Source organism: Aedes aegypti, chromosome 3 (assembly GCF_002204515.2).
Source record: "Aedes aegypti strain LVP_AGWG chromosome 3, AaegL5.0 Primary Assembly, whole genome shotgun sequence".
NCBI classification, from domain to species: Eukaryota; Metazoa; Arthropoda; class Insecta; order Diptera; family Culicidae; genus Aedes; species Aedes aegypti.
Window position 1 is genome coordinate 195,977,364 of NC_035109.1, and position 14,237 is coordinate 195,991,600.

Sequence of the window (14,237 nt, forward strand, 5' to 3'; positions counted from 1 at the left end):
AGGCCACCAGAAGCAGTTTTAGTCAGAGATCAATCACACATTAATTTCTCATGAGAGTGGCCAAATTAGGAGTACCCTGGCCAGAATAGAGTTAGGCCCGATGGGAGTTAAAATTATAAGGAAAATGAATTATTTTTCTTATGTTTTGAATCAGTTCGAGCGAGTAAATGAATGTAGCTATATCATGTGAATGCAATGTACTGAACACTAAAGGTTTCATTCTAATTTGCTATGTAAAACGGTGGCTACGACTGGCGTATGGCCAAAACCGATGCTTCTATCCAACTCAATTTCGCAACGCATATTCAGAACATAACAATAGTAAATATATTAGTAGCAACATACACTCCCGTGCATAAGTTTGAGTCAGTGCAATCAATGAAACAGTCAGTCAAGTCATCACATCATTTTTGTCAATATCTCTGCTATTTTTCAACCGATTTAATTAGCTTAAAGCTTTTTCGAGCGCAAATAATAGCGCGTACATGATTGATTTGAGATTTCACTGATTTTTCGTGTTTTAAGTAAGGTGTACCCAAACTTTTGCACGATACACCATACTGAGGGGTAAACCCAAACTTTTGCACGATGACTTGAATGACTGTTTCATTGATTTTGAATAATTTTCAGAATTGTCCGCAAAAATTTTGTGAAATATCTTCAAAGAATATAAGATTACGATTCTAATGACACCTTGTTTTAAAATGATGGTAGATCCAATGCTGAGGAAATTAGCTATGCTATTTTTCAGTGTGTTTTTTGAAAAATGTCACTATTTTAAGTGAAAATTTAGAAAACAAAGATCAAACAATGTTTTTGGAAAAATACACACGACGTAAGAATAACTCTTTGCCTTTCGAATGCGGCTTCTTCTTCTTCTTCTTCTTTCTGGCGTTACGTCCCCACTGGGACAAAGCCTGCTTCTCAGCTTAGTGTTCTTATGAGCACTTCCACAGTTATTAACTGAGAGCTTACTATGCCAATGACCATTTTTGCATGCGTATATCGTGTGGCAGGTACGATGATACCACAGACAAACAGACGTCACACTCTCCCCGATGTCCATCGACCACCTTTTTAACGGCCGATTCAAATATATGGTAGGTGGCCAAATCCACCACCCGCAGCGCTCGCATCATTTTTGTTCGCGTTTGACGTTTACACACTACCGCCATCTGGTGGTCCATCGGCTAAACACACCGATTTTAGCATTGGGCGTACATGTCATCGTGACTATGATTTTGATCGGGATTTGTTCTAAGTGTTACGTCTGTTTGTCTGTGATGATACTTTATGCCCTGGCAAGTCGAGAAAATTTCCAACCCGAAAAGATCCTCGACCGGTGGGATTCGAACCCACGACCCTCAGCTTGGTCTAGCTGAATAGCTGCGCGTTTACCGCTACGGCTATCTGGGCCCCTCAAATGCGGCTTAGAGAGTTTCAATTGGACGTGTAATCACAGAGATATGGACTGAACACTTTTGTATGTTTTTTAGGGGGTAAACCCAAACTTATGCACGGGAGTGTATGAACAAAACAGCTTGAAAAATGTGCGACAAAACCTTAAAGCTACTGAGACTGGGAAAGCAGTATTCCAACAAAAATTGTACGGTTACAAGGTCGTTCATGATTTCTAATAATATATTCTTTATATTCTAGCAGTGCACTGCAGTTTCCAATGTAAACATTTTGATAATGGCGTGGAATATGTTTAACACGGATGAAATACCGTAAAATGTAGTCATCTTCTTCTTTCTGACGTTACATCAAAACTGGAACAGAGCCTGCTACTCAGCTTAGTGTTCTTATGAGAACTTCTACAGTTATTAACTGAGAGCACAGACAAACAGACGTCACACTCTCATCATTGTGCATCGACCACTTTTTTAACGGTCGATTCAAAAATATGGTAGATGGCCATTCCGCCACCTGCAGCGCTCGCATCGTTTTTGTTCGCATTTGACGTTTACGCACTACCGCCATCTGTTGGCCTGTCGGCCAAACACACTAATTTTAGCATTGGGCGTACATGTCCTCGTGACTATGATTTTGATCGAGATTTGTTCTAGGTGTTACGTCTGTTTGTCTGTGCTGAGAGCTTTCTTTGACATACAACCATTTTTGCATGTGGCAGGTACGAAGATATTCTATGCCCCGAGAAGTCGACAAAATTTCCTTTACGATAAGATCCTCAACCGGTGGGATTCAAACCCACGAGTCGCAGCTTGATCTTTCTGAATAGCTGTGCGTTTACTGCTACTCAGATAAATTCTGATTCTCTACACGCAAAATCACAATTCACTGCGTTGTATTCCTGAGATGGAGAGGGAAGTGGTTGGGCTTGAGTGTTGCACTTGGAATCCGACAGTTTCGATCTCGGTGGGCCGGAATTCTAGTTTCGGTGAAATGATTCGCACTCACTCACTCACTCATTTCATTTCACCGAAACTTGAATTGTGGCTCTCTGGGATCAAAATTGGTCGATTTTGTGTGCAGTACTCAAGCTTAACCACCTGCTTTTCTATCTTAGGAGGATAGAGCATGGTTGTAGTAGTTCGTGGCTTCGTAGTTCGGAAAATGTTATTTTCGGGGTAATGAGTCTGAGCAACACTGCTCCTTGGAGTTTGAGCATTCAATTCTACATGAGTTAATGGAGAATAATGTATCATTCCTATGTAGAAAAATATCTCACAATACTGGACCTTGAAGATTGTAATATTTTGAAGAATCGTTTGTGTTGTCAAGATCCCAGTTTTTGTAAGTATGTGAGTACAACAGGTGTTCTAGTTCATCCAAGAACTTCATAAAATAAAAACCTTCAATCTACTGGTGTGATAAGCAATATTTCGATGGTTTTAATATGGCACAAACCCCTAAACATTCATATAAGTAAACATGATATTGTATGGATAAGTACCGATGTTCTTGGTCCTCCAAGGACTCAATGGAATACAGGCATAGACTCTTAACCATTGATGTAACTAAACGGAGTATTGCATTGACATGTACGGATGTTCTTGGCCCTTCAATGACTCCATCGAATATAGACTTCAGGATCTATAAACGTAACCAGTAATCTATTGATAGGTTTTGATAGCCATTTACATGAGTAAACGGAGAGTATCGTTTTGATTCGTATGGATATTTTTAATCCTACGAGAAATCCATGGAAAATTGTTTTTTGATAATTTTGAATTATTAGATACAATTTATAGATCTTAATAGCACTAGTCTACTGGCCATGTACTACTCAGCAAACAATCAGTTATTACACCGGAGCAATTCTCGCTGAAACCAGGCCGCCATCGGCACCCATCGTTAGAATTCCAATTTTATGTCACTGATCGCTAGTTTTCAATAAAACTTAAGGGTGGTCCTTTTTGTTTTCTCAAATTGGTGGACCCCTCGTACGCCAGCTAGCTAAACAGTTTGCAAAAAAGCCCATTTTTTGATAAATCTTGGGTATTTCTTCACGTGATATGTCTCATATTTCCCTTGGAACACATACCAAACTTAATGGCATCGTATAGAGAAAGGATATAGCTTTCATTTGAAGTTAAAAAAAATCCGGCGGCCATTTTGAATTTGGCCGCCATCTTGAATTTTGTTAGAAAAATCGTTTTTTCACCATTAGCGCACCGCTCGTTTTGAATTCTGAGATCACCATCAGAAAGCTGAGGAAAAATTGCGTAAGATAGGCTACAGAAACTAGGTGTGCAATGGTATTTACCCTATGAAATGAACGATTTTCTAAAACATGTTCCACGATTTTGACGTATATGGCGAGTGCAATCAATGCAAACATCATTTTTGGTACAACAAAGATACAAGTTTTCAATAGTTGGTGTATTTTTCGAGTCAGATGAAGAATAGGAGTATTATTTTGAGTGAAAAATTCTGGCGGCCATCTTGGATTTTGACGCCATCTTGGTTTTAAGTAGTAGAATGAGTTTTCACCTTGATAACACTCAACATGTTGAATTTTAATGCCACCCTAACACTTACTATTCTTCTTGTTCTTCTTCTTCCTGACGTTACGTCCCTACTGGAATAGAGCCAGCCCCTAAGCTTCAAAAATAAATTAACAAGTAGAATTTTTTAACGCTTATTTGCCACCTGAATGATTGTTCTGCATATCTGCGAGTTGAAAAATAACATTAATTCTTTCATTTATTTGGTCTAAAACCATTGATAGAAATGAACAATCAGTTGAACAGCTAAAATAAGATAAGAAATAAAGAATCTGTTTGTTTTTTAACGGAGATCTTTAATTAATTAAACATGAAGAGCGCTGAGATGGTAAAAAATCATTCTACTGCTAAAAACTAAGATGGCGTCGAAATCCAAGATGGCCACCAGATTTTCCAAACTCAAAATGATTCACCTGAGTTTCGGCATTACGTCCACATTAGAACAAAGCCTGCTTCTCACCTTTCAATTTCGCTATTTTTCACATGCATGTTGGGTGTTAGTAAAAACAATACTTTACGATTCAGAAAATCAAGGATTTTTTTTGCTTAAAAATTTAAGATTTCCATTCTAAATTAATGCACTTTTGGAAATGTTTTACGTTAAAACTACAGATATTACCACAAAACTTACTAATGTCCCAACGCACAATTTATAAACTTCATTCGATGACAAAAAAAGCATATGGTAAAAAAAAAATTTGTTTATTTCAATCAATGTTTTTGGACGGTTTTTATTCATTAAATTTATTTATTCATAATAATTGAATTCAAAGATATGTCGAAGAAATATTCTGTTATTAAAAATCGTATTTTAAAAGAAAATTCCTATTTAATAACCTGTATTTATAACTAATAAAGCTGAGTATCAGGCTCGGTTCCACTAGGGACGTAACGTCAGGAAAATGAAGAATAATAAGAAGAAGAGTATACGTAACCTTGTTTTTATTGGTAACCTCTAAATTCGACATGCTGAGTGCTATCAAGGTGAAAAATTCATTCTACTAGTCAAAATCAAGATGGCGTCAAAATCCAAGATGGCCGCCAGATTTTATCACTCTAAATAATACTCCTATTCTTCATCTGACTCGAAAAATACACCAACTATTGAAAACTTGTATCTTTGTTGTACAAAAACTGATGTTTGCATTGATTGCACTCGCCATATACGTCAAAATCGTGGAACATGTTTTAGAAAATCGTTCATTTCATAGGGTAAATACCATTGCACACCTAGTTTCTGTAGCCTATCTTACGCAATTTTTCCTCAGCTTTCTGATGGTGATCTCAGAATTCAAAACGAGCGGTGCGCTAATGGTGAAAAAACGATTTTTCTAACAAAATTCAAGATGGCGGCCAAATTCAAAATGGCCGCCGGATTTTTTTTAACTTCAAATGAAAGCTATATCCTTTCTCTATACGATGCCATTAAGTTTGGTATGTGTTCCAAGGGAAATATGAGACATATCACGTGAAGAAATACCCAAGATTTATCAAAAAATGGGCTTTTTTGCAAACTGTTTAGCTAGCTGGCGTACGAGGGGTCCACCAATTTGAGAAAACAAAAAGGACCACCCTTAAGTTTTATCGAAAGCTAGCGATCAGTGACATAAAATTGGAATTCTAACGATGGGTGCCGATGGCGGCCTGGTTTCAGCGAGAATTGCTCACCGGTAGATCTTACGAACTTCCTTTCCGCAAGTTCTTGGATGAGTAAGAACCTCTAAGAAACCTTCTTTTCATCAAGATTCGCAGTTAAATTCTTCAAACATTTCTGAGCATGTACCAAATTCAAAATTTTTCAATATGTAACAAATTATACCTGAAAAAACCCTGAAGTTCGTAGACACAAAAGTCAATTTGGATAAATACGCCACGGGTAACGGCCAACCTGAAACCAAAGTCCGTCACTGTTGTTCGTAGCCACGCTTAGCAGAGTCGAATTGGGCATCTAAGAGAGCCGAAGAAGATGTACCTAAAGGTGTGAAGGAAAATGTGGGGTCGTGGCGGACTTTGGTTTCAGGTTGCCCGATTGCGCAGGAGAATCGTTACCCGTTCTGTGGCGTAGTTGGTTAACGCACCCAGTCTCGCGTCGTGGGATCTGGGCACCACCAGAACGATTTTCTTATTTTTCACAATTTTACATCTCAATTTGTCCAAATTGACTTTTGTGTCTACGAACTTCAGGTTTTTCCAAAACACCGTCGGCTGGTTTAAGCCGCAATAGACATGACAACCCTAGTTGTGTAAATTATACATATTGATTTGAAGTATTTACTATACTTCAGGAAGTTCTTGGATGTATGTTGTAAATACGTTGGAGGTTCGTTGTTGAATGTCTCTTTATTTTGTCAAATCTTACGAGCTAAGTTACATGTATTGATTATGCATATCGATAGAGACAGAATATATCAAAGAGAGATGGATAGAGTTGCGCTGTGCCAGTGAGCTACGGGTGAGTGACGATCGTTAGCGAGAACCAGATGTAGGTCAGTTAAGTGCAATGCCTTGCAATGCGTGGCGATGCATTGCCGGGTGTTCTATTACAGTTTGTTACTTTATGTTTTGGTTTTAACTTCCCACGCCACATGTTGGCGAGGTGTGGAATGATTTGGGTTCGAAAGGTTTGTCAACTCAAGTGGGTTTCGAAATGTTATCGAGTGGAGTGTGGGAAACGCGAATGGTTCTTCGTAGGCAATAATATAATGTGAAATGATGCAGGCACAGCACACCTACCCCCTTATGAAAAGAATGGTTAATGTAGTTAACTATTCGTTAATAATGAAATAGATTATACAATTTCGATGATATATATATATATATTTATTTATTTTTTTTTTCACTTTTACTTCTACTTAATAATCCTATTTTTATGCACTTCTTGTTGTTCTTTTGGTATAAAATGTTCGATTGTTACATTCGGGTGATCTATGTTTATTATTTTAAATGGTCCTGAATACACGGGATCAAGTTTCCTTCTATTTTCTATTTTCAACCAAACTGTGTCTCCAATTTTTGTTTCTAATGGGTTTGATTTTTGTGCTTGGGTTACATTTCTTGAAGTTTTAGATTTATCCAATAAGATTTTTGCTTTTGTACATGCTGTTTGAATTCGGTATTTCATCTCAGTAAAATATGAATCTGTGTTATATACTGGGTCTATATTTTCGGTTAAATTACTTGCAAACTGGAACTGTCTCCCATATACTAATTCGAATGGTGAAAATTTGTGTTCGGTGTGTGGTGTAGTATTGTAGTAAAATGTATAATAGGGCAACCATGAATCCCAATCATCATGTTGCTCGTTAATAAATTGTCTCAAGTATTCGTTAAGACATCGGTGGTTACGTTCTAAACTTCCTATTGTTTCTGGATGGTATGCAGTGGAGAAATTTTGTTTAATTTGAAGCAAGTTGCAGATATTATGAAATAACTCATTCCTATATTCAGTACCCATGTCTGTTTTGATAACAGACGGGCATCCATATTTTAGAATTAAATTTTCGACGAACGCTTTAGCTAGCGTGTTCGCCTGCTTATCGACTAAAGGGGTAACTATGACATATTTAGATAATTCGCATTGGATAGTCAATGCATAGCGATTACCTTTGTTGGATCTCGTAAATGGTCCTATTGTGTCCATTGAGATTGTTTGGAATGTTCTTTCTGGTGTCGATGTATGTGTAAAGTGTTCTTTTGTTTTAATCGTGTGCTTGTTCTGCTTACAGAAAAGACAGGATTTAACGTATTTTGTTATATCGGATTTCATATTAGTCCAGTAATAACTACGTCTCAATTTTTGAAGAAGTTTGTTTATACCTACATGTCCTCCTAAGGGTGTCACGTGGTTTTCTTCGATGATTTTCATGATTTCATGCTCCTCTTTTAATATTTGTGCTGGGGTGTAAAGAATTAACTGAACGTTAGTCAGTGTTTCGTTACACATGACTTTAAAACTTTCAGGTGTCAACATCTTGAAAATTTCGTCATTTCGAGCAATTGCTAGCTTATCGATTTCAACGTCTTTGGCCATGTCGTTGATTGTTTTAAGGTACCTTGTTAGATTAAGTTTTTTCAATGCATAGGGAAATTGAGCTTGCGCAATAACCCCTTTCACATTTTTTGAATAAATTGTCGCATATAGGTGGTTATTTTCACTTGAAAATTTCAGTTTGAGCATATTAAATGCATCAATATTATTTATAGAATCATATGCCATAAGGTGATCAGTCTTATTAGCAGTCTGAATTCTTGGACTTTGTTGAGGTGTTCGAGTCATGGATCTTGTTTGAACTCTTAGTATTTGAAGATTTTTGAGTTGTTCCGAATCTATGCTGATACGAGATAGTGCGTCGGGCCCAACGTTTTCCTTTCCTTTCACGTATTCAACGTCGAAAACGAACTCCTCTAAATCTACTCTCATTCGAGTAAGTTTCGATGAGGGATTTGTCATGGAGAACAAGTATACTAGCGGGCGGTGGTCAGTTCTGACCACGAATTTTCTACCATAAAGATATGGTCTAAAATATAAAATAGCCCAGTGGATTGCTGTTAGTTCTTGTTCTATGGTGGACTTGTTGCTCTCGCCTTTCGTTAATGATCGGCTGGCGTATGCCACTGGTAGGTCAATATCACCATGATTTTGTGACAATACAGCACCGCATGCTAGTTTGGATGCGTCTGTGCTGAGAATAAATGTTTTGTTAAAATCGGGGAACTTCAATATTTGAGGGGATAAAAGTTTATTTTTGAGTGAAATGAAAGCTTGTTTACAGTGTTCGTCCCAGACAAATTTTGCATTTTTACGCGATAAAGCATTTAATGGAGCGGCTATATCCGCGAAGTAAGGGATAAAACGCCTGTAGTAATTACAGAACGCGACAAATCTTTTTACTTCGTCTGCGGTTTTTGGCTCGGGATAGTTCAGAATAGAAGAGTATTTACTTTTATCGGGTTGGATACCTTGTTCAGAAATGTGATGTCCTAAATAGGTAACATCAGCGCAGAAAAAATTACATTTGGAAGGGTTCAATTTCAGATTAAATTTCCGCAATTTTTCGAAAACTTGTTCAAGGTTAGCTAAATGATGGTCAACTGAGCATCCGACTACTATGATGTCGTCTATGTAAAGGAATGCACTCTCAGGAGGCAATCCGCTCAGAGCAATGGTCATCATTCTCTGAAAACTATTTGGTGAAATGTTCAAACCGAATGGTAGACGGTTGAATTCAAAATGACCAGAAGTCGTGGAGAAGGCTGTATACCGTTTAGAATTATCATCGAGTTCAACTTGATGAAAACCGGACATCAAGTCTAAAGTGCTGAAGTATTTGGCTCTACCTAGTTGATCGAGAATGTCGTCTATTCTAGGTAAAGGGAATTTATCGGCTACTATCTTTTTATTTAGTTGCCGAAAATCTACGACCAAACGCCATTTCTTGGTGTCTGTTGTGGACTTTTTTGGTACAAGAAGTATGGGGGAGTTGTATGGCGATACTGAAGCTTGTATTATATTATCATTTAAAAGTTTATCGACTTGTGTATCAATTTCTTGTCGATGAATTTCTGGTGACCGATAATTTTTAATATATACCGGTACGTTATCAGACAAATTTATGTTTTGTTTATAAAAATTATTACTCGACAGTGTATCTCCTTCAAGAGCAAATATGTCATTAAATCTTCCGCAAAGATTTAGAAGTTTTTGTTTAAAATTTTCTGGTGTATTTTTTAGTTTCAGCTCATCAAAAAGTTTCTGGTTTCGTTCTTTAACATGGGATTTGTCATAACTGAGAATGTGGTAATGTTTAAGCGGTATATAAGTTCTTTCGAAATTTCTATCAATGCGTATGGTTTCATCATTCGTGTTGATTAATTTCACAACATGACTTTGGGAGCTTACTATTGCGTTAGCACAATAAACTCCAGGTTTGAGTTCCTTCGATAGTAGAACATAGTTGTCATTGATTTCTTCAGTGTAAACGTGTTTATAAATTTCGCATCTTGGTGGTAGGATAAAATCTCCGTTCAAGTTATCTTCAATTGGAATTTCTTGCGTTTCTCCGTTGGTAATGACTGTTAAAAACCAGGTGTCGTAATTTATGGAACAATGATATTTTGTAAAGAAATCTCTGCCGAGAATTCCGTCTGTCGGTATAGGAAAGTTTTGATCGACCAATTGAAATTTATGTTGTAGTGATATACCATTTGGAAACGAAATATCTATTGAAGCGGTTCCGATAGTTTCTGTAGAGAGGTTATTTATGCCGGTTATCTGACATTTTTCTGAAGAATTTATCAAACAGGATTGTTTTAGCGAATTAACTTTAAAAATAGAAACTTCGGCACCGGAATCTACTAACAGAGTTGATTCTGTTTCTGAAAAATTTAACTTTAGATAAATAAAATTGCTGCAAGTTGTATTAATTTGCAAGCATTTTCCATTTTTCATTGACGAGTTATGTGATGTATAATCTGGCCCTGTGGTTGAGTCTGCTGTTGCTGGGTAATGGGTTGGCCTTGGTATGCTCCTTGGCTCCCAACTTGGCCCGGTTGAGGAGCTGGTTGGTTTCCCGATTGGGCATAGAAAACACGTGGAGCTTGATTATGGAATCTGCCACGTTGATTACGGCCGTAGTTTTGGTTGTTTTGCCTATGGTAACCATTACCATTATTATTTCGTCGATAGTTCGATGAGTCGTTCGATTGATATCTACCATTTCGTCCGTAATTAGCGGGACGGTTTCCGTTTCCACGGCCTCTGTGGTAGTTATTCGTAGAGCGACCATCGTTATGTGGGTTATTCCGGGAATTCTGTCGGAAATGTAAGACACTATTTGTAGGTTTTTCCGTTGTTTCGTTCTCGGTTACTTTTTCCACCGCGGCAGTAAGGGTGGAGAATTGACCAGCTTTTAGAAGAAGTCTGGTTTCTGAATTTTTAACTCCAGCTGCAAGAGCTTTTACGCCTGCTTTTACAGACATTCTTGTAGCTGTGTCAACTGGAACGTTTTCGCTTATGTAAGCGCGTTCCAGGTCTAAAGTCAATTTTTCTATTGTTTCTGTAAATTTGCCAATTTCTCCGACCTGTTTTGTTGCGTTCAATTTAGCAACAACTGTTTCTGGTGCTATTTTTATTTTGCACTTCTCTTCAAGTTTTGCTATAATTTCGTCTATATTTTGGGGAGCATCTCCCACTGCGGCCCTAGCCTTTCCTTCCAAGCGAGAAAGGATTACCTGAAGGGCAATCGCTTGGTTTGTATTATCTATAAGTGACTTGCACGCTTTCAGAGCGGCTACTGTGCTCGTCAACTTTTCACCATCACCTTGGTATGTTGGAATTAGCAACGGGATCGTCCTAATTAATTCTATCGCTGACATCTTTGCTTTATTTTTTACTTTTATTGCAAATATTAGTGCTGTTGCTGCACCCTTGAATGAAGTAACTTGTGATTTTGATTTTATCTCTACTAGCGAAAGAATTGCCAAATGCACTTTCTTCGCTTTTTCTAACAAAATACTATTTTCCTTTGAGTTCTCAATTTGAGCAGCGCCCGTTAATTTATTAATTAGGGAATCGGCGAGATTTTTCTGTTTTAAAAGGATTCTTTTAGAAGACCTGACGCTTACTTTGGCTTTCAATTCATTATAAATGGTTTTTAGTCTATCATATTTTTCATGCATTTCTTGTATTGTGTTTTATGAATGATACAAACACATTATTGCGGAGAGCTACAAATGTTTTTCTAATTCTAGTTTCACGGATCACTACACGATACAAAAAAAAATCGACCCAATTATCGGTTAATTTCGCTCTGACTTGCAGTACTCACTCTTTACCGGTGTCGTTCTCGTTACTCAGCTGCGTCGTCGTCGTGCCCTGCATCGGTTTGATACGCAGCTGGGTTGGCCTCGCCGAGCTGTTGCCCCGGGTTTTTGTGATATGATTTTAAAGATGCTGATGAATATCGGCTACAGGGTGGCCTCGCCGAGCTGTTGCCCCGGGCTTTTGTGATATGATTTTTAAAGATGCTGATGAATATCGGCTACAGGGTGGCCTCGCCGAGCTGTTGCCCCGGGCTTTTGTGATATGATTTTTTTAAAAATGCAGATGAATTTCGGCTACAGGGTGGCTTCGCCGAGCTGGTGTGCTCCGGGCATTTGTGATTTGTATTTTTGGAGATGTTGTTGTCCTGCAGCTACTGGTTGGCCTCGCCGAGCTGGTGCGCTCCGGGCATTTGTGATTTGTATTTTTGTAGATGCTGTTGTCCTTCAGCTACCGGTTGGCCTCGCCGAGCTGGTGCGCTCCGGGCATTTGTGATTAGTTTTAAAGATGATAATGATGTGCGGCTTCAAGGTGACTTTGCCGAGTGGTTTCTCCAGGCTTTAAACAATCGCTGCTACCGAGCGGGCTGCTTTCACTGCAATACTTTTTTCACGCTTTTTGTACATTTTATACAGCTTTATTGCTAAATGGATAAGCACTGTGACCAGGATTAGCCACAGCAACAGGGTCTGTTCCTCGTGGTCGGCGCTGTGTTGTTGCTGCTGGTCTTGTATCACCGTTAATTGAATGTCGCCGTTTTCATTATTCTCTTTGGACTGGTGCTTGCCCATAGTCCTTTTAATTTTCACTTGATTTCACTATTTGATTGTTCAAAATATTTGCTGTATTTGAACGTTCGCACTTGTACTTGCACTTGTAAACTGTTCTAAGTCTTTTAAGACTTAGCACCTGCACGCGTCGCCATGTAAATACGTTGGAGGTTCGTTGTTGAATGTCTCTTTATTTTGTCAAATCTTACGAGCTAAGTTACATGTATTGATTATGCATATCGATAGAGACAGAATATATCAAAGAGAGATGGATAGAGTTGCGCTGTGCCAGTGAGCTACGGGTGAGTGACGATCGTTAGCGAGAACCAGATGTAGGTCAGTTAAGTGCAATGCCTTGCAATGCGTGGCGATGCATTGCCGGGTGTTCTATTACAGTTTGTTACTTTATGTTTTGGTTTTAACTTCCCACGCCACATGTTGGCGAGGTGTGGAATGATTTGGGTTCGAAAGGTTTGTCAACTCAAGTGGGTTTCGAAATGTTATCGAGTGGAGTGTGGGAAACGCGAATGGTTCTTCGTAGGCAATAATATAATGTGAAATGATGCAGGCACAGCACAATGTATGTATTTCCAAAAACATTTTGTTTAAAGGAATTCTATATAGATTTAATTGAACAAACATACATCATCGAATTACTAATAGTGCGTATGGCTTAAATAATCGTCCACTATGCACCTTATTACGTATGTAGACCTTTTTTTTCAGAAGTCCTTGGACGACTCAGAATATCTCCTAAATGCAACACAATAATACAACTACATAATCAAAGCCACATATTGCTCTGAACCTCTTTGCATGTTCAAAGATTTGAAACACTTTTAAATCTGGGATTATTTTTGCGTCACTCATCGTTCCAATACATTTGTTTCTATCTTTATTAACGAGATTTTTAACCCTGGGCTAGTTTATCTCGGGACCAACGGCTGCAGTTCCCTTCCGAAGGAAGTCGTCACTATAACTTTTTACGTCATAAGTGACTATCTTGGGGATGGGATTCGATCTTAGGTTCTCGGCGTGAGGGACGTGTCTTCTAACCACTACAAAAGGTCCGTCCCCAAATTCCAATTCATCATATTTCCCATTGTAGGCTTCGTGGCCTTGAGGCTAGCGGCGTCAGTCGTCTAGGCGTATTGTTTGTGCCACGGGGTGTGGGTTCGATTCCCGCTCCAGTCGGTGGAAACTTTTCGTCAAACGAAAAATTCGTCGTTGGGCTACTGGGTGTTTCGGGTTGTCCGTTGCCTAATGTTAGTGATCGTTCAGTCTGTGCAGTCTATGTGCTGAAGACGGTGTAAATTGTAAAATGTCTTTTTAAAAACGTCACAAAACAATTTACGTGCTTCGTGAACAAGTTGAATTTACGTAAAAAAAGACTTCGTAAATTGAGGTTTTGGTGTAGTACCAAAAAATCAGAAATTAAGCGACATTTTTTAGTGAGTTGGTCCTAATAATTTGTCCGTTATAATATATAACCAGCTTCGGCTTCATAAGCGGAAGGTCATGGGTTCAAATCCCAGCCCCTCCAAAAAAAAAACCCGTTCAGCCACCAAAAGACGCCGCACGGAGGACCGTGTTTTGGGGAGCACATCCATCCTCCGTCAGTATCAGATGGTGACTGAGACAAACTGACCCACTTCGCAGGCAGCTAGCCTCAAACGA

General features: G+C 38.5%; 1 protein-coding gene across 2 annotated transcripts in view; it reads right to left on the reverse strand.

Moving 5' to 3' along the window:
• LOC5569005 (protein ROP) overlaps positions 1–14,237 on the reverse strand; it is a 38,852-nt gene that overhangs the window by 20,400 nt on the left and 4,215 nt on the right. The gene's annotated exons all lie outside the window — the stretch shown is intronic.